Source organism: Somniosus microcephalus, chromosome 12 (genome assembly GCF_052327205.1).
Source record: "Somniosus microcephalus isolate GS21.2 chromosome 12, FLI_Smic_1.0, whole genome shotgun sequence".
NCBI classification, from domain to species: Eukaryota; Metazoa; Chordata; class Chondrichthyes; order Squaliformes; family Somniosidae; genus Somniosus; species Somniosus microcephalus.
In genome coordinates this window covers 218,403,200-218,425,116 of record NC_140998.1, presented here as the reverse complement: position 1 = coordinate 218,425,116, position 21,917 = coordinate 218,403,200, and the positions used below count along the sequence as shown (strand labels likewise).

Below are 21,917 nucleotides of genomic sequence, written 5' to 3'. Positions count from 1 at the left end.
AAACAGTGAGAAACTATTAAATGTTGGTGTTGAGAGAGATTTGAGTGTCCTCGTACAGGAAACACAGAGAGTTAGCATGCAGGTACAGCAAGCAGTTAGGAAGGCAAATGGCATGTTGGCCTTTATTGCAATGGGGTTGGAGTCTAAGAGTAAGGAAGTCTTGCTACAATTGTACAGGGCCTTGGTGAGACCACACCTGGAGTACTGTGCACAGTTTTGGTCCCCTTATCTGAGGAAGGATATACTTGCCTTGGAGGAGGTGTAAAAAATGTTCACTGGATTGATTCCTGGGATGGGGGGATTGTCCTATGAGGAGAGATTGAGTAGAATGGGCCGATACTCTCTGGAGTTTGGAGGAATGAGAGGCGATCTCATTGAAATGTATAATGGCCCAGAAATTCGGGTCGGGGGGCTTCCCGCAGGTGCAAGCCCCCGATCTGCACTTACCTAGCGCGCCGGCCCGTTGTGCTGTGGGCCCGCGTGGGATTCCGATCCTGGGCCTCCTCCAACTGCCGGCGCGCAGTGCTTGTGTATCCCAGGGGCGCAGTTAGTTCGAAGCGTCCCCTGGGATCAGGTGGGCCATGGGGAGCCAATGGTAGCAGGGAATGCTTCATTCATAAGTTTGACAGGAAGAGCTGTCAAACCTATAAATACTATAAGCCCCAAAACATCACTAAAACTTCAAATAAATTGAAAAAAACATTACAATTTTAAAATAACTATAAATTACATGAAATAACTATATTAAAGAATAATTAAAATTTTTGAAAAATAATTTTATTTTCTAACGGGCTAAAAATAAACTTATCTTTCTTTAAAGTATTTAAAAATAATAAACCTGTGGAAAAAATGCTTTAATTTTAATGAATACACCACTTACCTTGTTAAAAGCAGGCCCTGCGCCTGCTTTTTACACGTCTAACTTCTGGAGACTTACCCTCCCGGAGAAACCTGCAAAAAAAATGTAAGTTCGATGCGCACGCGCACCCTCGCCGGCGCACGCGTTCGACCTGTGAACCCCTTCTTTCAGGGGAACGGAAGTTCCGGTTTCCCGCGCATGCGCAGTGCATGCACAAAACCGACACTCTCGTTGGGCTTACGCGTGAGTACCCCGTGCGTACTCACCCGTGGAGACCCGAAGTTCTGGGCCAATATTCTGAGGGGGTATTGACAGGGTAGATGCTGAGAGGATGTTTCCCCCTGGCTGGAGAGTCTAGAACCAGGTGGTCACAGTCTCAGGATAAGGGCTCGGACATTCAGGGCTGAGATGAGGAGGAATCTCTTCACTCAGAGGGTTGGGAATCTTTGTGAAGGCGAACTGAAGTTCTGCTGTCTTCCCGTGGACCCAAACGCTCGACCGAACAGATCTCTCTCTGAGAAGCAGATGTTGTCCAGGTCCTCACCTCATTGGGCGCCCACTGCCAGACGTCGAAGGTTGGCTTTTTCAGAGCTTCGGTGGTTTCCTGCGACAGCGTGTACTGCGGAAGGGGAGAAAGAGCTCAGATCAGAACACGAGAGACAACCCCCTAAGCCCAACGACCAAGAAATCTGTCTCCAACCCTTCGAGAAAGAAAGACTCCCATTTCTCTACATCTCCGGAAGTCCAAAAGACCCTTCGCAACCAATGAGGTACTTTTCAAATGCAGTCACTGCTGTTCTGTTGGTGGCCAATATGCGCACAGCAAGATCCTACAAACACCAATGATTGACCCGTTTTTCTGGTCATGTTGGCTGAGGAATATATATTAAAATAGGGGCAGTGAGATCTTTTATGTCCACCTGAGAGGGCAGACAGGGGCCTCAGTTTCAACGTCTCATCTGAAAACCGGCACCTCCGACAGTGCGGCGCTCCCTCAGTACCGCCCCTCCGACAGTGTGGTGCTCCCTTAGTACTGCCCCTCCAACAGTGCGGCGCTCCCTCAGTACTGCCCCTCCGACAGTGCAAAGCTCCCTCAGTACTGCCCCTCCGACAGTGTGGTGCTCCCTCAGTACTGCCCCTCCAACAGTGCGGAGCTCCCTCAGCACCGCCCCTCCGACAGTGTGGCACTCCCTCAGTACTGCCCCTCCCACAGTGCGGCGCTCCCTCAGTACTGCCCCTCCGACAGTGCAGCACTCCCTCAGTACTGCCCCTCTGACAGTGCGGCACTCCCTCAGTACTGCCCCTCCGACACTGCGGCGCTCCCTCAGTACTGCCCCTTCGACAGTGCGGCGCTCCCTCAGTACTGCCCCTCCGACAGTGCGGTGCTCCCTCAGTACTGCCCCTCCGACAGTGCGACGCTCCCTCAGTACTGCACCTGGGAATATCGGCCTGGATTATGGGGCTCAAGTCTCTGGAGTGGGGCTCGAACCCATGACCTTCTGACTCAGAGGCGAGAGAGAGAGAGGGAGCTAAACGCACCGATCCCCGGCTATAAGGACACCTACAAGCGCCTTTCACCTTCTCAGACCATCCCAAAGCAGCGCAGATCCAATTATGTTTGTTACGAATGTAAATCAGAAGCAGCAGGAACTGGGGATGGGAGATGATCTGTTGGACTGAATAATAAGGTGCCCGCCCAGGCTGTGAAGTAGAGAATCTGTCTCACGTTCCATGTCAGCCGGCTTTTGATCCCCACTCTGCCTCTGTTCCTGTAATGGCTCAGTGAAGACTCAGCTCTGTTTTCTATTCACCCTCACAGAACGCCGCATTCACCCGAAGCATGGCTTTGATCCGCCTTCACTCCAGCTTTGATTCGACAAATTCTGTGGGGTTATTTTTTATCCCTTTCTGTTGGTGAAGTCGATAACTAATATCTTGCCACCACATCAAACACATCAAGAGGACTCTCACCTCGGTAGAGTTTTAGACACTAAAGGGGGATCTGGGGATCGGGCGGGGAAAGTGGAGTTGAGGTCGAAGATCAGCCATGATCTCATTGAATGGCGGAGCAGGCTCGAGGGGCCGAATGGCCGACTCCTGCTCCTATTTCTTATGTTCTTAAAAATGTCAAGATAGCACTGGGATTTATTTCTAGGAGTGTAGAATTCAAAAGTAGTGAACTTACATTCAACTTGTATAGGACCCTGGTCAGTCCACACTTGGAGCACTGTGCACAGTTCCGGTCACCATATACCTTGGTTAGACCACACTTGGAGCACTGTGCATTGTTCTGGTCTCCATATACCTTGGTTAGGACCACACTTGGAGCACTGTGCACAGTTCCGGTCTCCATATACCTTGGTTAGACCACACTTGGAGCACTGTGCACAGTTCTGGTCTCCATAAACATTGGTTAGACCACACTTGGAGCACTGTGCACAGTTCTGGTCTCCACATACCTTGGTTAGACCACACTTGGAGCACTGTGCACAGTTCTGGTCTCTAGATACCTTGGTTAGACCACACTTGGAGCACTGTGCACAGTTCTGGTCTCCATATACCTTGGTTAGATCACACTTGGAGCACTGTGCACAGTTCTGGTCTCCATATACCTTGGTTAGACCACACTTGGAGCACTGTGCACAGTTCTGGTCTCCATCTACCTTGGTTAGACCACACTTGGAGCACTGTGCACAGTTCTGGTCCCCGTATACCTTGGTTAGACCACACTTGGAGCATTGTGCACAGTTCTGGTCTCTAGATACCTTGGTTAGACCACACTTGGAGCACTGTGCACAGTTCTGGTCTTCATATACCCTGGTTAGACCACACTTGGAGCACTGTGCACAGTTCTGGTCTCCGTATACCTTGGTTAGACCACACATGGAGCACTGTGCACAGTTCTGGTCTGCATATACATTGGTTAGACCACACTTGGAGCACTGTGCACAGTTCTGGTCTTCATATACCCTGGTTAGACCACACTTGGAGCACTGTGCACAGTTCTGGTCTCCATATATCTTGGTTAGACCACACTTGGAGCACTGTGCACAGTTCTGGTCTTCATATACCCTGGTTAGACCACACTTGGAGCACTGTGCACAGTTCTGGTCTCCATATACCTTGGTTAGACCACACTTGGTGCACTGTGCACAGTTCTGGTCTCCATATACCTTGGTTAGACCACACTTGGAGCACTGTGCACAGTTCTGGTCTTCATATACCTCGGTTAGACCACACTTGGAGCACTCTGTACAGTTCTGGTCTCCATATACCTTGGTCAGACCACACTTGGAGCACTGTGCACAGTTCTGGTCTCCATATACCTTGGTCAGACCACACTTGGAGCACTGTGCACAGTTCTGGTCTCCATATACCTTGGTTAGACCACACTTGGAGCACTGTGCACAGTTCTGGTCCCCATATACCTTGGTCTTTTATATTTGGAGGTCATTGAGTACCTTCAAGACTAAGATCGCTAGATTCCTGGGCACTAAGGGATATGGGGATAGTGCAGGAAGGTGGAGTTGAGGTCGAAGATCAGTCATGATCTTATTGAATGGCGGAGCAGGCTCGAGGGGCCGAATGGCCGACTCCTGCTCCTATTTCTCATGTCCTTACCAAGCACTCACAAGGCGACAGAAGCAAACCTACCTACCTTCGGATACGTGGGGACATCAAGTCTGGGGGTCAATCTTCTGTTGGTGGCTGCAGAGGGACAACCACAGACAATGCCCAACCTGGGGGATGGGGAGTGAGACAAAAAGTGAGCACTCTGATTTGGACATCGAAGTCACACTAGTCTGAAATCTCTAACCCCGCACTCTCAGACTCTAAGGGTTATAGGACCATGAGAACTTGCATTTCTCCAGCGCCTTTCACCATCTCAGGACATCCCTAAGCGCTTCACAGCCAATGAAGTACTTCTTACAGTGTAGTCACTGTTGTAATGTAGGAAACGCGGCAGCCAATTTGAGCACAGCAAGCTCCCACAAACAGCCATGTGATAATGACCCAGATCATCTGTTTTTTTAGTGATGTTGGTTGAGGGATAAATGTTGGCCCCAGGACACCAGGGAGAACTCCCCCCTGCTCTTCTTCCAAATAGTGGCCGCGGGATCTTTTACGTCTACCTGAGAGGGCAGACGGGTCCTTCTGAAAGACGGCCCCTCCAACAGTGCAGCGCTCCCTCCGTACTGCCCCTCCGACAGTGCGGCGCTCCCTCAGTACTGCCCCTCTGACAGTGCGGCGCTCCCTCAGTACTGCCCCTCCGACAGTGCGGCGCTCCCTCAGTACTGCCCCTCCGACAGTGCGGCGCTCCCTCAGTACTGCCCCTCCGACAGTGCGGCGCTCCCTCAGTACTGCTCCTCCGACAGTGCGGCGCTCCCTCAGTACTGCCCCTCCGACAGTGCGGCGCTCCCTCAGTACTGCCCCTCCGACAGTGCATCTCTCCCTCAGTACTGACCCTCCGACAATGCAGCACTCCCTTAGTACTGCCCCTCCGACAGTGCGGCGCTCCCTCAGTACTGCCCCACCGACAGTGCGGCGCTCCCTCAGTACTGCCCCTCCGACAGTGCCGCGCTCCCTCAGTACTGCTCCTGCGACAGTGCGGCGCTCCCTCAGTACCGCCCCTCCGACAGTGCGGCGCTCCCTCAGTACTGCCCCTCCGACAGTGCGGCGCTCCCTCAGTACTGCCCCTCCGACAGTGCAGCACTCCCTCAGTACTGCCCCTCCGACAGTGCGGCGCTCCCTCAGTACTGCCCCTCCGACAGTGCGGCCCTCCCTCAGTACTGCCCCTCCGACAGTGCGGCGCTCCCTCAGTACTGCCCCTCCGACAGTGCGGCACTCCCACAGTACTGTGTGGTTGAATCCTAGCTGCCCTCGGAGATGGCCCAGCAAGGCACTCAGTTGTCTGAAACCAGATACCAGCGGCTCAGGAAGAAGGCGGCCAACCACCACCTTCTCAAGGGGCGACTGGGGATGGGCAATAAATGCCGGCCTCGCCAGCGATGCCCACAGCCTGAAAACCAACCTCCCCAGATGTTCCACAGACCCCCAAAGGGACAAGGAGGTAGGATTCAGAGCAAGCTGCACTCTAAGTCTCTTTTTTTCCCTTACTTCTCCCGTGTGAGCAGCTCCTCTCGCAGCTTCTTGATGTCGTTCTTGCACCTTTCCATCTCCACCGCCTTCAGGCTCTCAACTGCGAAGATGAAGAAATTACGATCAAGAGAAAAGGACCGCGACTTGCCGCAGCGGGGCGGAATTTCATGGCCGTTCACCCAGGGGGTTGTGGGATCGGCCTGTGCACAGCGTATATGGGGGGAGGTGGGGGGGTGGGGGCGGTGGTTGGAAATCGGCCAAAACTCGTACATCCGAAAATGACCAGGGCGTGGCAGGAATATATGATCTGCTCCAGCAACCCCTGCCCCACCTCTCCTGATGGCTGGAGTATCAGAACTGGACACTTCCCCAGAATTTAGAAGAATGAGGGCCCAGGTGAGACCACACCTGGAGTATTGTGGACAGTTCTGGTCTCCTTACCTAAGGAAGGATATACTTGCCATAGAGGGAGTGCAACAAAGGTTCACCAGACTGGTTCCTGGGATGGGGGGGTTGTCCTATGAGGAGAGATTGAGTAGACTAGGCCTATATTCTCTAGAGTTTAGAAGAATGAGAGGTGATCTCATTGAAACATACAAAATTCTTACAGGGCTTGACAGGGTAGATGCAGGGAGGATGTTTCCCCCTGGCTGGAGAGTCTCGAACCAGGGGTCACAGGCTCAGGATAAGGGCTCATCCATTGAGGACTGAGATGAGGAGGAATTTCTTCACTCAGAGGGCGGTGAATCTTTGGAATTCTCTGCCCCAGAGGGCTGTGGAGGCTCAGTCGTTGAGTATATTCAAGGCTGAGATCGATAGATTTTTGGAGTCTTGGGGAATCAATGGATAAGACGGGAAAGTGGAGCTGAGGTCGAAGATGTATGCATGGACATTGAATGAGGACAAGTTGGGACTGGGCATTGATACTCAACTCAGGAAGGATATCTCGGCCTCGGAGAGGGGGCAGCGCAGATTCCCCAGAATGATACCCGGGGCTGAAAGGGTTAAATCATGAGGACAGGTTGGCACAGGCAAGACTTGTATTCTCTCGAGTTTAGATTAAGGGGTGATCTAATCGAGGTGTTTGAGATGATTGACGGATGTTAACTTGGAAAGTTAGCATGCAGGTACAGCAAGTAATTAGGAAGGCTAACATGGACCATGTACAGCAGGCACCTCAAAGCACTGGAGAGGTACCACCAACGCTGCCTCCGCAAGATCCTGCAAATCCATTGGCAGGATAGGCGCACCAACATCAGTGTTCTTGCTCAGGCCAACATCCCCAGCATCGAAGCTTTGACCACGCTCAATCAGCTCCGATGGGCGGGTCACATCGTCCGCATGCCCGATACGAGACTCCCAAAACAAGCGCTCTACTCGGAGCTCCGACACGGCAAGAGAGCCCCAGGTGGGCAGAGGACACGCTTCAAGGACACCATCAAAGCCGCCTTGAAAAAGTGTAACATCCCCACCGACACCTGGGAACCCCTGGCCCAAGACCGCACAAAGTGGAGGAGAAGCATCCGGGAAGGCGCCGAACACCTCGAGTCTCTTCGCCAGGATCAAGCGGAAGCCAAGCGCAGGAAGCGCAAGGAGCGCACGTCAACCCAAGCACCCCACCCACCCGCCCCTTCAACCACCGTCTGCCCCACCTGTGGCAGAGACTGCCGGTCCCGCAGTGGACTCATCAGTCACCTGAGAACTCATTCTTAATGTGGAAGCAAGTCATCCTCGGTTCCGAGGGACTGCCTAAGAAGAGGAAGGCTAATGGAATGTTGGCCTTTATTGCAAGGGTGATGGAGTATAACAGCAGGGAAGTCTTGCTACAACTGTACAGGGTGTTGGTGAGACCACACCTGGAGTACTGCGTACAGTTTTGGCCTCCTTATTTAAGGAAGGATATACTTGCATTGGAGGCAGTTCAGAGAAGGTTCACGAGGTTGATTCCTGAGATGAAAGGGGTGTCTTATGAGGAAAGGTTGAGCAGGTTGGGCCTATACTCATTGGAGTTTAGAAGAATGAGAGGTGATCTTATCGAAACATATACGATTCTGAGGGGGCTCGACAGGGTAGATTCAGAGAGGATGTTTCCCCTCGTGGGGGAATCTAGAACTGGGGGCACAGTCTCAGAATAAGGGGTCGCCCATCTAAGACGGAGATGAGGAGGACTTTCTTCTTTCTGAGGGTCGTGAATCTGTGGAATCCTCTACCCCAGAGAGCTGTGGAGGCGGAGTCATTGAATATATTTAAGGTGGAGAGAGACAGATATTTGAACGATAAGGGAGTGAAGGGGAACGGGGAGCGGGAAAGTGGAGTTGAGGCCAAGATTGGATCAGCCATGATCTTATTGAATGGCGGAGCAGGCTCGAGGGGCCGATTGGCCAACTCCTGCTCCTGTTTCTTATGTCCTTATGAGAGGGTGCAGAGGAGATTGACCAGAACAGTCTCAGGGATGAGGGACTTCAGTGATGTGGAGAGACTGGAGAAGCTGGGGTTGTTCTCCTTAGAGCAGAGAAGGTTAAGGGGAGATTGACCAGAATGGTCCCAGGGATGAGGGACTTCAGTGATGTGGAGCGACTGGAGAAGCTGGGGTTGTTCTCCTTAGAGCAGAGAAGGTTTAGGAGGAGATTGACCAGAATGGTGACAGGGATGAGGGACTTCAGTGATGTGGAGCGACTGGAGAAGCTGGGGTTGTTCTCCTTAGAGCAGAGAAGGTTTAGGAGGAGATTGACCAGAATGGTGACAGGGATGAGGGACTTCAGTGATGTGGAGAGACTGGAGAAGTTGGGGTTGTTCTCCTTGGAGCAGAGAAGGTTAAGGGGAGATTGACCAGAATGGTCCCAGGGATGAGGGACTTCAGTGATGTGGAGAGACTGGAGAAGCTGGGATTGTTCTCCTTGGAGCAGAGAAGGTTAAGGAAGAGATTGACCAGAATGGTCCCAGGGATGAGGGACTTCAGTGATGTGGAGAGACTGGAGAAGCTGGGGTTGTTCTCCTTAGAGCAGAGAAGGTTAAGTGGAGATTTAATAGAGGTGTTCAAAATCATGAAGGGTTCTGATGGAGTAAATAAGGAGAAATTGTTTCCAGTGACAGGAGGGTCGGTAACCAGAGGACACAGATTGAAGATACTCGGTAAAAGAACCAGAGGGGGAGATGAGGAGAATTGTTTTTACGCAGCGAGGTGTTGTGATCTGGAACGCGCTGCCTGAAAGGGCGGTGGAAGCAGATTCAATAGTAACTTTCAAAAGGGGAATTGGAGAAATACTTGAAGGGGAAAAATTCACAGGGCTGTGGGGAAAGAGCAGGGGGGAGTGGGACTAATTGGAGAGCTCGTTCAAAGAGCCGGCACAGGCACGATGGGCCGAATGGCCTCCTCCTGTGCGGTGTGATTCTGTGATTGTATTAAGGAACACCACCATCGTATCTGCAGACCGCAGCGGGATAGAGGTGGAGCATTTCGACAGAGGAACATGTGATATTTGTTCAGTCGCCCAGTATTGAGTTGGCCCTGATAGGACACTGACAAACGGAGCGTGCCCTCTTGAGCCAGACCTCATTCGGGACGAACTCATCGAAAAATAAATCCTACTCACCCTCTACTCTCCGCTCCAGCAGGTCCAGTTTGTTCGTGAGTTCGGTTTTGATTTCACTCACTCGGAAAGCTCTGGAAAAATTTTTGAAAACCGGAATAAAAAAAGACTCCCATTTCTCCGGCGCATTTCCCCACCTCAGGACGTCCCAAAGCGCTTCACAGCCAATGGAGGAACTGTTTCTGAAGTGTGGTCACTGCTGTAATGTAGGAAACGCGGCAGGCAATTTGCGCACAGCAAGCTCCCACAAACAGCAATGTGAGAATGACCGGATCATCTGTTTTAACGATGTTGGTTGAGGGATAAATATTGGGACCAGGACACCGGGGAGAACTCCACCTGCTCTTCTTCCAAATAGTGGACGTGGGTTCTTCTACGTCCACCTGAGAGGGCAGACGGGGCCTCAGTTTAACATCTGAACAGAAAGTAGTGCCCCTCTGACAGTGCGGCGCTCCCTCAGTACTGCCCCTCCGACAGTGCGGCGCTCCCTCAGTGCCACCCCTCTGACAGTGCGGCACTCCCTCAGTACTGGCCCTCCGACAGTGCGGCGCTCCCTCAGTGCCGCCCCTCTGACAGTGCGGCACTCCCTCAGTACTGCCCCTCCAACAGTGCGGTGCTCCCTCAGTACTGACCCTCCGACAGTGCGGCGCTCCCTCAGTACTGACCCTCCAACAGTGTGACGCTCCCTCAGTACTGCCCCATGACAGTGCGGCGCTCCCTCAGTACTGCCCCTCCGACAGTGCGGTGCTCCCTCAGTGCTGCCACTCCGACAGTGCGGCGCTCCCTCAGTACTGCCCCTCCGACAGTGCGGCGCTCCCTCAGTGCTGCCCCTCCAACAGTGCAGCACTCCCTCAGTACTGACCCTCCGACAGTGCGGCGCTCCCTCAGTACTGACCCTCCAACAGTGCGGCGCTCCCTTAGTACTGCCCCTACGACAGTTCGGCGCTCCCTCAGTACTGCCCCTCCGACAGTGCGGCGCTCCCTCAGTGCAGCCCCTCCGACAGTGCGGTGCTCCCTCAGTACTGCCCCTCCGACAGTGCTGCGCTCCCTCAGTACTGCCCCTCCGACAGTGCGGCGCTCCCTCAGTACTGCACATCCGACAGTGCAGCGCTCCCTCAGTACTGCCCCTACGACACTGCGGCGTTCCCTCAGTACTGCCCCTCCGACAGTGCGGCGCTCACTCAGTACTGCCCCTCCGACAGTGCGGTGCTCCCTCAGTACTGACACTCCGACAATGCGGCGCTCCCTCAGTACTGCCCCTCCGACAGTGCGGCGCTCCCTCAGTACTGCCCCTCCGACAGTGCAGCGCTCCCTCAGTACTGCCACTTCGACAGTGCTGCCCTCCCTCAGTACTGCCCCTCCGACAGTGCGGCGCGCCCTCAGTACTGCACCTCCCACAGTGCGGCGCTCCCTCAGTACTGCCCCTCCGACAGTGCAGCGCTCCCTCAGTACTGCCCCTCCGACAGTGCGGCGCTCCCTCAGTACTGCCCCTCCGACAGTGCGGCGCTCCCTCAGTACTGCCCCTCCGACAGTGCGGCGCGCCCTCAGTACTGCACCTCCCACAGTGCGGCGCTCCCTCAGTACTGCCCCTCCGACAGTGCGGCGCTCCCTCAGTACTGCCCCTTCGACAGTGCTGCCCTCCCTCAGTACTGCCCCTCCGACAGTGCGGCGCTCCCTCAGTACTGCCCCTCTGACAGTGCGGCGCTCCCTCAGTACTGCCCCTCCGACAGTGCGGCGCTCCCTCAGTACTGCCCCTCCGACAGTGCGGCGTTCCCTCAGTACTGCCCCTCTGACAGTGCGGCGCTCCCTCAGTACTGCCCCTCCGACAGTGCGGCGCTCCCTCAGTACTGCCCCTCCGACAGTGCGGCGCTCCCTCAGTACTGCCCCTCCGACAGTGCGGCGTTCCCTCAGTACTGCCCCTCTGACAGTGCGGCGCTCCCTCAGTACTGCCCCTCCGACAGTGCGGCGCTCCCTCAGTACTGCCCCTCCGACAGTGCGGCGCTCCCTCAGTACTGCCCCTCTGACAGTGCGGCGCTCCCTCAGTACTGCCCCTCCGACAGTGCGGCGCTCCCTCAGTACTGCCCCTCTGACAGTGCCGCTCTCCCTCAGTACTGCCCCTCTGACAGTGCGGCGCTCCCTCAGTACTGCCCCTCCGACAGTGCGGCGCTCCCTCAGTACTGCCCCTCCCACAGTGCGGCGCTCCCTCAGTACTGCCCCTCCGACAGTGCGGCGCTCCCTCAGTACTGCCCCTCTCACAGTGCGGCGCTTCCTCAGTACTGCCCCTCCGACAGTGCGGCGCTCCCTCAGTACTGCCCCTCCAACAGTGCAGCGCTCCCTCAGTACTGCCCCTCCGACAGTGCGGCGCTCCCTCAGTACTGCCCCTTCGACAGTGCGGCGCTCCCTCAGTACTGCCCCTCCGACAGTGCAGCGCTCCCTCAGTACTGCCCCTCCGACAGTTCGGCGCTCCCTCAGTACTGCCCCTCTGACAGGGCCGCTCTCCCTCAGTATTGCCCCTCAGAGGGTGGTGAATCTTTGGAATTCTCTACCCGAGAGGGCTGTGGAAGCTCAGTCATTGAGTATATTCAAGGCCGAGACTGGTCGATGTTTGGGCACGAAGAGAATTAGAGGATCAGCGGATTGGGTGGGAAAGATCAGCCATGACCTCATTGAATGGCGGAACAGGCTCAATGGGCCGAATGGCCTCCTCCTGCTCTGATGTTCCTATGTTATTGTACCTTGAAAGATGTTGGGCGACCTCAGCAAAAACATTTTGTAGAAGTTCCTTTTTAGCTGCAGAATTAAGAACAAAAAAAAACTGTTGGGTTAGTCAACCGAGAGAGGCTTGTGTTTTTCTTTATAACTTGACAATCTCCCGCGGCTTCACCCACAGGAAGTCAGGGTCAAGTGTAGCCTTGGTGCAGTCTGGGGTTAGGTGCCTGTTGATAATTACATTGCGTGCACAGCACAGAAACAGGCCATTCAGCCCCACAGCTCCGTGCCGCTGTTTATGCCCCACACCAGCCTCCTCCCACCCCTCTTCATCTCACCCCATCAACACCAGGCTCCTCCCACCCCCTCTTCATCTCACTCCATCAACACCAGCCTCCTCCCACACCCTCTTCATCTCACTCCATCAACACCAGCCTCCTCCCACCCCCTCTTCATCTCACCCCATCAACACCAGCCTCCTCCCACCCCTCTTCATCTCACTCCATCAACACCAGCTTCCTCCCACCCCTCTTCATCTCACCCCACCAACACCAGCCTCCTCCCACCCCTCTTCATCTCACTCCATCAACACCAGCTTCCTCCCACCCCCTCTTCATCTCACCCCATCAACACCAGGCTCCTCCCACCCCTCTTCATCTCACTCCATCAACACCAGCCTCCTCCCACCCCTCTTCATCTCACTCCATCAACACCAGCCTCCTCCCACCCCTCTTCATCTCACCCCATCAACACCAGCCTCCTCCCACCCCTCTTCATCTCACCCCATCAACACCAGCCTCCTCCCACCCCTCTTCATCTCACTCCATCAACACCAGCCTCCTCCCACCCCCTGTTCATCTCACTCCATCAACACCAGCCTCCTCCCACCCCTCTTCATCTCACTCCATCAACACCAGCCTCCTCCCACCCCTCTTCATCTCACCCCATCAACACCAGCCTCCTCCCACCCCTCTTCATCTCACCCCATCAACACCAGCCTCCTCCCACCCCTCTTCATCTCACCCCATCAACACCAGCCTCCTCCCACCCCCTGTTCATCTCACTCCATCAACACCAGCCTCCTCCCACACCCTCTTCATCTCACTCCATCAACACCAGCCTCCTCCCACCCCTCTTCATCTCACCCCATCAACACCAGCCTCCTCCCACCCCTCTTCATCTCACCCCATCAACACCAGCCTCCTCCCACCCCTCTTCATCTCACTCCATCAACACCAGCTTCCTCCCACCCCCTCTTCATCTCACCCCATCAACACCAGGCTCCTCCCACCCCTCTTCATCTCACTCCATCAACACCAGCCTCCTCCCACCCCTCTTCATCTCACTCCATCAACACCAGCCTCCTCCCACCCCTCTTCATCTCACCCCATCAACACCAGCCTCCTCCCACCCCTCTTCATCTCACCCCATCAACACCAGCCTCCTCCCACCCCTCTTCATCTCACTCCATCAACAACAGCCTCCTCCCACCCTCTCTTCATCTCACTCCATCAACACCAGCCTCCTCCTACCCCTCTTCTTCTCACCCCATCAACACCAGGCTCCTCCCACCCCTCTTCATCTCACTCCATCAACACCAGCCTCCTCCCACCCCTCTTCAACTCACTCTGTCAACACCAGCCTCCTCCCACCCCTCTTCATCTCAACCCATCAACACCAGCCTCCTCCCACCCATCTTCATCTCACTCCGTCAACACCAGCCTCCTCCCACCCCTCTTCATCTCACCCAATCAACACCAGCCTCCTCCCACCCCCTCTTCATCTCACCCCATCAACACCAGCCTCCTCCCACCCCTCTTCATCTCCCCCATCAACACCAGCCTCCTCCCACCCCTCTTTATCTTACCCCATCAACACCAGCCTCCTCCCACCCCTCTTCATCTCCCCCATCAACACCAGCCTCCTCCCACCACTCTTCATCTCACCCCATGAACACCAGCCTCCTCCCACCCCTCTTCATCTCACCCCATCAACACCAGCCTCCTCCCACCCCTCTTCATCTCACCCCATCAACACCAGCCTCTTCCCACCCTTCTTCATCTCACCCCATCAACACCAGCCTCCTCCCACCCCTCTTCATCTCACCCCATCAACACCAGCCTCCTCCCACCCCTCTTCATCTCACCCCATCAACACCAGGCTCCTTCCACCCCTCTTCATCTCACCCCATCAATACCAGCCTCCTCCCACCCCTCTTCATCTCACCCCATCAACACCAGCCTCCTCCCACCGCTCTTCATCTCACCCCATCAACACCAGCCTCCTCCCACCCCTCTTCATCTCACCCCATCAACACCAGCCTCCTCCCACCGCTCTTCATCTCACCCCATCAACACCAGCCTCCTCCCCCCTCTTCATCTCCCCCATCAACACCAGCCTCCTCCCACCCCTCTTCATCTCACCCCATCACCATATCCTTCTATTCCTTTCTCCCTCGTGTGTTTATCCAGCTTCCCCTTAAATGTATCTCTGCTCTTCGCCTCAACCACTCCCTGTGGTAGCGAGTTCCCCATTCTCACCACTCTCTGGGGAAAGAAGTTTCTCCTGAATTCCCTATTGGATTTATCAGTGACTCTCTTATATTGATGGCCCCTAGTTCTGGTCTCCGCCACAAGTGGAAACCTCTTCTCTCCGTCTACCCTATCGAACCCCTTCTTAATTTTAAAGCCCTCGATCAGGTCACCCCTCCGCCTTCTGTTTTCTAGAGAATCGAGCCCCAGCCTGTTCAGTCTTTCCTGATCGTTGTAACCTCTCAGTTCTGGTATTATCCTTGTAAATCTGTTTTATCTGTTTTGAACCTTCTCCAGTGCCTCTATATCCTTTTTATGATATGGAAACCAGAACTGTGCACGGTGCTCTAAGTGTGGTCTAACCAAGGTATACGGAGACCAGAACTGTGCACAGTGCTCCAAGTGTGGTCTAACCAAGGCATATGGAGACCAGAACTGTGCACGGTGCTCTAAGTGTGGTCTAACCAAGGTATATGGAGACCAGAACTGTGCACGGTGCTCCAAGTGTGATCTAACCAAGGTATACGGAGACCAGAACTGAGCACAGTGCTCCAAGTGTGGTCTAACCAAGGTATATGGAGACCAGAACTGTGCACGGTGCTCTAAGTGTGGTCTAACCAAGGTATATGGAGACCAGAACTGTGCACAGTGCTCCAAGTGTGGTCTAACCAAGGTATATGGATACCAGAACTGTGCACAGTGCTCCAAGTGTGGTCTAACCAAGGCATATGGAGACCAGAACTGTGCACGGTGCTCTAAGTGTGGTCTAACCAAGGTATATGGAGACCAGAACTGTGCACGGTGCTCCAAGTGTGATCTAACCAAGGTATACGGAGACCAGAACTGAGCACAGTGCTCCAAGTGTGGTCTAACCAAGGTATATGGAGACCAGAACTGTGCACGGTGCTCTAAGTGTGGTCTAACCAAGGTATATGGAGACCAGAACTGTGCACAGTGCTCCAAGTGTGGTCTAACCAAGGTATATGGAGACCAGAACTGTGCACAGTGCTCCAAGTGTGGTCTAACCAAGGTATATGGTGTCCAGAACTGTGCACAGACCTCCCCATTCTTCCTACCAAAACACCTCACATTTATCTATGTTGAACTTCATTTTCCAATTCTATGCCCATTCTGCGAGTTTATTAATGTCCACCTGTAATTTGTTGCAGTCCTTAGTATTGACTCTCCCCCCCAATTTGGTGTCATCCGCAAATTTAGAAATTGTGCTTTTGATTCCAAAGTCTAAATTGTTAATTAAATTGTGAACAGCAGTGGTCCCAGCACTGATCCTTGTGGAACACCACTGCCCACCTTCTGCCAGTGTGAATAGCTACATTGGTTAGACCACACTTGGAGCACTGTGCACAGTTCTGGTCTCCATATACCTTGGTCAGACCACACTTGGAGCACTGTGCACAGTTCTGGTCTCCATATACCTGGGTTAGACCACACTTGGAGCACTGTGCACAGTTCTGGTCTCCGTATGCCTTGGTTAGACCACACTTGGAGCACTGTGCACAGTTCTGCTCTCCGTATAACTTGGTTAGACCACACTTGGAGCACCGTGCACAGTTCTGGACTCCATTTACCTTGGTTAGACCACACTTGGAGCACTGTGCACAGTTCTGGTCTCCGTATACCTTGGTTAGACCACACCTGGAGCACTGTGCACAGTTCTGCTCTCCGTATAACTTGGTTAGACCACACTTGGAGCACTGTGCACAGTTCTGGTCTCCATATACCTTGGTTAGACCACACTTGGAGCACTGTGCACAGTTCTGCTCTCCGTATAACTTGGTTAGACCACACTTGGAGCACCGTGCACTGTTCTGGACTCCATATGCCTTGGTTAGACCACACTTGGAGCACTGTGCACAGTTCTGGTCTCCGTATACCTTGGTTAGACCACACTTGGAGCACTGTGCACAGCTCTGGTCTCTGTATAGCTTGGTTAGACCACACTTGGAGCACTGTGTACAGTTCTGGTCTCCATATACCTTGGTTAGACCACACTTGGAGCACTGTGCACAGTTCTGGTCTCCATATACCTTGGTTAGACCACACTTGGAGCACCGTGCACAGTTCTGGTCTGTGTATACCTTGGTTAGACCACACTTGGAGCACTGTGCACAGTTCTGGTCTCCATATACCTTGGTTAGACCAAACTTGGAGTACTGTGCACAGTTCTGGTCTCCATATACCTTGGTTAGACCACACTTGGAGCACCGTGCACAGTTCTGGTCTCCATATACCTTGGTTAGACCACACTTGGAGCACTGTGCACAGTTCTGGTCTCCATATGCCTTGGTTGGACCACACTTGGAGCACTGTGTACAGTTCTGGTCTCCATATACCTTGGTTGGAACACACCTGGAGCACCGTGCACAGTTCTGGTCTCCATATACCTGGGTTAGACCACACTTGGAGCACTGTGCACAGTTCTGGTCTCCATATACCTTGGTTAGACCACACTTGGAGCACTGTGCACAGTTCTGGTCTCCGTATACCTTGGTTAGACCACACTTGGAGTACTGCGTGCAATTCTGGTCGCCATATTATAAAAAGGATATCGAGGCACTGGAGAGGGTGTGGAGAAGATTTACAAGGATGATACCAGGAATGCGAGGGTACACCTATCAGGAACGGATGAACAGGCTGGGTCTCTTTTCTCTTGAAAAGAGAAGGCTGAGGGGTGACCTGCTAGAGGTCTTTAAAATGATGAAAGGATTTGATAGAGTGGATACAGAGAGAGTGTTTCCACCTGTGGGGAAGAACATAACTAGAGGCCATCAATATAAGATAGTCACCAAGAAATCCAATAGGGAATTCAGGAGAAACTTCTTTACCCAGAGAGTGGTGAGAATGTGGAACTCGCTACCACAGGGAGTGGTTGAGGCGAATAGTATGGATGCATTTAAGGGGAGGCTGGACAAGCACAAGGGAGAAGGGAAAAGAGGGTTACGCTGATAGAGTTCGATGAGGAAAGACGGGAGGAGGCTCGAGTGGAGCATAAATGCCGGCATGGACTGGTTGGGCCGAATGGCCTGTTTCTGTGCCGGATATCCGATGGAATCCGATACGGAGACCAGTCCAGGACACCGGAGAACTCCGTTGGTCTACTTCCAGGATCTTTTACGTCCATCTGAGAGGGCAGACGGGGCCTCGGTTTAATGTCTCATTCGAAAGATGTTACCTCCGCCAGTGCAGCGCTCCCTCAGTACTGCCCCTCCGACAGTGCAGCGCTCCTTCAGTACTGACCCTCCGACAGTGCGGCGCTCCCTCGGTACTGCCCCTCCGACAGTGCGGCACTCCCTCAGTACTGCCCCTCCGACAGTGCGGCGCTCCCTCAGTACTCCTCCTCCGACAGTGCGGCGCTCCCTCAGTACTGCCCCTCCGACAGTGCGGCGCTCCCTCAGTACTGCCCCTCCGACAGTGCGGCGCTCCCTCAGTACTGCCCCTCCGACAGTGCAGTGCTCCCTCAGTACTGCCCCTCCGACAGTGCGGCGCTCCCTCAGTACTGCCCCTCCGACAGTGCAGCGCTCCCTCAGTACTGACCCTCCGACAGTGCGGCGCTCCCTCAGTACTGATCCTCTGACAGTGCAGCGCTCCCTCAGTACTCCTCCACCGACAGTGCGGCGCTCCCTCAGTACTGCCCCTCCGACAGTGCGGCGCTCCCTCAGTACTGCCCCTCCGACAGTGCGGCGCTCCCTCAGTACTGCCCCTCCGACAGTGCAGTGCTCCCTCAGTACTGCCACTCCGACAGTGCGGCGCTCCCTCAGTACTGCCCCTCCGACAGTGCAGCGCTCCCTCAGTACTGACCCTCCGACAGTGCGGCGCTCCCTCAGTACTGATCCTCTGACAGTGCAGCGCTCCCTCAGTACTGCCCCACCGACAGTGCGGCGCTCCCTCAGTACTGCCCCTCCGACAGTGCGGCGCTCCCTCAGTACTGCCTCTCCGACAGTGCGGCGCTCCCTCAGTACCACCCCTCCGACAGTGCGGCGCTCCCTCAGTACTGCCCCACCGACAGTGCGGCGTTCCCTCAGTACTGCCCCTCCGACAGTGCGGTGCTCCCTCAGTACTGCCTCTCCGACAGCGCGGCTCTCCCTCAGTACTGCCCCTCCGACAGTGCGGCACTCCCTCAGTACTGCCCCTCTGACAGTGCGGCACTCCCTCAGTACTGCCCCTCCAACAGTGCGGCGCTCCCTCAGTACTGCCCCTCCGACAGTGCGGCGCTCCCTCAGTACTGCCCCTCCGACAGTGCAGCACTCCCTCAGTACTGCCCCTCCGACAGTGCGGCGCTCCCTCAGTACCGGCACTGGGAGTTTAGGCCTCGATTATGGGCTTAAATCCTGAATACAGGCTCAAATCCAACCCCAGAATTCAATGAATAAGCCAGCCCAGGTTCGATTGAGTGCCTATGTTACTGTTATATCGTAATGCACCACACCAGGAATGTGTTACTGTGACAATCCCTTACCAGTTGGCTGCCCGGACACAGCGACGACTTTGTACGGCAAACTGCAAATAAAGGAACAATTAGTGCATTTGCAAAAATATATTTTATGAATCCTCGTTGTGTATTTCATGTTTTTTTATTTATTTTTCAACCTCTTTCATCTCAACCTGCTGTGGTCGTACCCACCCATTTAATCTCCTCCCACAGCCCAAGTACACTCCCCCTATCACAGATTCTACCCACCCATTTAATCTCCTCCCACAGCCCATGTACACTCTCCCCTATCACGGACTCTACCCACCCATTTAATCTCCTCCCACAGCCCATGTACACTCTCCCCTATCACGGACTCTACCCACCCATTTAATCTCCTCCCACAGCCCATGGACACTCTTCCCTATCATGGACTCTACTCACCCATTTAATCTCCTCCCACAGCCCATGTACACTCTCCCCTATCATGGACTCTACTCACCCATTTAATCTCCTCCCACAGCCCATGTACACTCCCCCCTATCACGGACTATACCCACCCATTTAACCTCCTCCCACAGCCCATGTACACTCTCCCCTATCACGGACTCTACCCACCCATTTAATCTCCTCCCACAGCCCATGGACACTCCCCCTATCACAGACTCTATCCACCCATTTAATCTCCTCCCACAGCCCATGGACACTCTCCCCTATCACGGACTCTACCCACCCATTTAATCTCCTCCCACAGCCCATGTACACTCTCCCCTATCATAGACTCTACGCACACATTTAATCTCCTCCCACAGCCCGTGTAGACTCTCCCCTATCATGGACTCTACCCACCCATTTAATCTCCTCCCACAGCCCATGTACACTCTCCCCTATCATGGACTCTACCCACCCATTTAATCTCCTCCCACAGCCCATGTACACTCTCCCCTAGCACAGACTCTGCCCACCCATTTAATCTCCTCCCACAGCCCGTGTACACTCTCCCCTATCATGGACTCTACCCACCCATTTAATCTCCTCCCACAGCCCATGGACACTCTCCCCTATCACAGACTCTACCCACCCATTTAATCTCCTCCCACAGCCCATGTACACTCTCCCCTATCACGGACTCTGCCCTGCAGGACAATCACGCACTGATACCCAAAGGTAATCAAACCAAACTGCAGAATGTTGATCCATGCTCACACTTCAAGCCTTCCATCCATGCTAACATCTCCACTACCCAACCATTGCCTTGCATCTTACTGGACACATCGCCCAGCCCCTTTTCCCAAGCGATGCGAGACCCATTGAGTTCCCCCTTCCCCATACCATCTAAAGCTGTACTTAACCACACCATGTCAACCCTTGTGTAGATCCTTAGCCGGTCCAACTCATTGACTAACCTCTCGGAGTTGACAGGCATCTCTGGGTCAACGCAAACCGGGGTACCATCTTGGTTGACCAACGAAACCATCTCCCCTCTAGAAGAAAACGGGAGATAAATTAGAAAGACAGACTTGCATTTCTCCATCACCTTTCCCCACCTCAGGACGCCCCTAGGGTTTCACAGCCAATGAGGCACTTTTTTTGCAGTGTGGTCACTGTTGTAATGTGGGAAAGGCGGCAGCCAGTTTGCGCACAGCAAGCTCCCACAAACAGCAACGGGACTCTTTTTTCAGCGAACGCGAGTTGCTGCTGCGTTCACACTGCGGTTGATTAGAAACGTTCGCTTGTTCACACCTGCTTGCAGCGGTATCGCGCCTACTGTGTCAAGACAGCTCGATGTGTCAATACATCGCACCCCTTGGCGTGTGAACAACAGCGCAAAAGCACTTCACACCCCCAAACTGAATTTTGAAGTGGAGGATTGTGTGGTCCTTTCTACATTCGCAACACCCTGCAAACATCGACAACAATTTGCATTTATATAGCGCCTTTAATGTAGTAGAACGTCTCAAGGTGTCTCACAGGAGCGACTATCAAACAAAATTTGACACCGAGCCTCACACTGAGATATTAGGACGGGCGACCAAAAGCTCAGTCAAAGAGGTCAGTTTTTAAGGAGCATCTTAAAGGAGGAGAGAGAGGCGGAGAGGTTTAGGGAGGGAATTCCAGAGCTCGGGGCCCAGGCGGCTGAACGCACGGCCGCCAATGGTGGAGCAATGGAAATCGGGGGATGCGCAAGAGGCCGTAAGTGGAGGAGCGCAGAGATCTCGGAGAGTTGGAGGAGGATACAGAGATAGGGAGGGTTGTAGGGCTGGAGGAGGTTACAGAGACAGGAAGGGTTGTAGGGGGCTGGAGGAGGTTACAGAGACAGGGAGGGTTGTAGGGGCTGGAGGAGGTTACAGAGACAGGGAGGGTTGTAGGGGCTGGAGGAGGTTACAGAGATAGGGAGGGTTGTAGGGGCTGGAGGAGGTTACAGAGATAGGGAGGGTTGTGGGGGCTGGAGGAGGTTACAGAGATGGGGATGGTTGTAGGGGCTGGAGGAGGTTACAGAGATAGGGAAGGTTGTAGGGCTGTAGGAGGTTACAGAGATAGGAAGGGTTGCAGGGCTGGAAGAGGTTACAGAGATAGGAAGGGTTGTAGGGGGCTGGAGGAGGTTACAGAGATAGGGAGGGTTGTAGGGGCTGGAGTTGGTTACAGAGATGGGGAGTGTTGTAGGGGCTGGAGGATGTTACAGAGATAGGGAGGGTTTT

At 54.1% G+C, this 21,917-nt stretch overlaps 1 pseudogene; it reads right to left on the bottom strand.

Moving 5' to 3' along the window:
• LOC147110131 (high affinity cGMP-specific 3',5'-cyclic phosphodiesterase 9A-like) overlaps positions 1 to 21,917 on the bottom strand; it is a 156,551-nt pseudogene that overhangs the window by 33,713 nt on the left and 100,921 nt on the right.